The sequence below is a fragment of the Pteropus vampyrus genome, unplaced genomic scaffold (genome assembly GCF_000151845.1).
Source record: "Pteropus vampyrus isolate Shadow unplaced genomic scaffold, Pvam_2.0 Scaffold150, whole genome shotgun sequence".
Classification (NCBI taxonomy): domain Eukaryota; kingdom Metazoa; phylum Chordata; class Mammalia; order Chiroptera; family Pteropodidae; genus Pteropus; species Pteropus vampyrus.
Window position 1 is genome coordinate 3,482,861 of NW_011888931.1, and position 2,045 is coordinate 3,484,905.

Genomic DNA, 2,045 nt, shown 5'->3' on the forward strand with positions numbered 1-2,045 from the left:
ATCAAGTGCAGCAAGGCCTTGGTGGGCTGAGAGAGCTGGGCACTCAGGGATAACCATTCCTTGCATAAGACCTGCTTTTGACTCTCATATCTAATACTGGACCTAGAATCTACAGTTTGATTTTATTATCTTTGTGGAGATCCAGTTCCTTGTGGACACCTGGGAGATTTACTTGCCCCAGATTTTCAAATCAAAAGCCAAATGTCTGGAACTGTGTAGTTTCCAAGAGTTCTGACTGGCTCCTTCTACCCGCTGACCCGGAGCCCTGGCCCCTTTATTGGTCCTGCCAATATTCTGCTCTTACATTGACCATAAATCTGAGGCCTCTTTTCCACTCGCTGCCAGTGGATCTTAGTAACAGCCCCCACTAGTCCACTTGAATAGATGCCAATAATGTTTTATTTTAAGGAGCATGGTCTAGACTCCTTCCTTACGCCTTTCGGGTTTTCAGTTGGAGATCACCGTCACTTCTCTTTTATGTCTCTCACCCCAATTAAAGTCTGTGTAACACAGAGTCCTGTAAATAATATGGCGCATAATCCAGATGTGGGGAATCAGGGAAGGTTTCGTGGAGAAAGGCAATCCTAAACCAAGACCTGAAGGGAGTCATCAGAATTAACCAGAGGACAGGGACATATGCTTGAAGGTTCAGGAGCGAGAAGATAGAAGAGGCATAGCATGACTGGATCATAGATTTTGAGGGCTGTGGTGGCTCAAGACAGACATGAAGAGATCAGCAAGAGTCATATCATGCTGGGCTTCATCAACTCTGCTAATGATATTAACATGATCTTAAAAGCGATAGGAAGAAAATAAATAATGCTGCTGAGAGATAATGGTGGCCTAAACCAGGGTGCTGGCCATGGGAATGGAGCGAAGTGATAGATCCTGGAGAATTTTGGAGTTAGAATCAACAGATCGTAGTGTTGTTGAGTGTAGTTGTTGGGTGTAGGTGGTAAGGGAGAGGGAAGCTATCCACAGAGGTACATGGGGGACAATGGAGTAGGCTGGGGTGGGTGGGAGAGATGAGTTCAAGTTTAAATATGTTAAGTTTGAGGTGTCTGTGGGTATTAGGTGACAGCTAGGTATATGGATCTGAAGCTCTGAAGTTAAAAAACAGGCTGGAGTTATAGATCTGGAAGTCATCATCATGTAAATGGGAACCTAAAGATGGAGAATCACACAGAGTGTGTGTATAAGAAAGGTAAGCTTGGGGTGGAATTCTGAGAGGTGCATGCATTTAAAACAGGTAGAAGTAATTGTAAAGAAAACATAGGGAGATCAGCAGCAGTGATAGGAAAACCAAGAGAGTATGATGTCACTCAAGCCCCTGAAGTGAATATTTAAAGTGGGAGTGGCCAGTAGTGCCAAATGCTGGCAAAAGGTAAGTACAGGTCAGGTTGCGAAATTATCCATTGCATTTGGCAGCAAGAAACTTGTTGGTCGCCTTGAGTTTCAATGTGGTGCTGGGTGTGAATGTAAGGTTGCAGAGAGTTAAGAAGTGAGTAGGAGGTAAGAAAATGAAATATGTAAGTATGAAACCTTTTAATAACTGTGAACTTCTCAAAACATTAAGCTTTGGAGTAGAGGAGAGAGAAAAGGATAACTAGACAGAAAAGTGGGACAAAGGAAGGATTTATTTTAAGAGAGGCCCCTAAGCATTTATAAATTTAGGTGAAGACACAGGACAAAAGGGAAGATACTCAATAAAAGAAATCCTGATAAGGTCAGAGATGGTGAAATCATCCATTCTCGGAGAAGGCTTTTCTGATAAACAACAACAACAAACACACTTGTAAATCCATGGAGGATGGGAGTAAACCATGTGGACATTGGAGGCAAAGCATGCCAAGCCAAGAAAACAGCAAGTGCAAAGGCCCCGAGGTAGAAGCACATTTCACTGATCGAGAAATAGCAAGAAGACCAGGATAGCTGGAGCAGTGTGAGAAAGGGGAGAGTGGCAGGAGATGAGATCATGGAGGTAGTGGAGGTGAAGATTTTTAAAGGCCTCTCAGGCCATAGTAATGGCTTAGAATTTTGCTCTG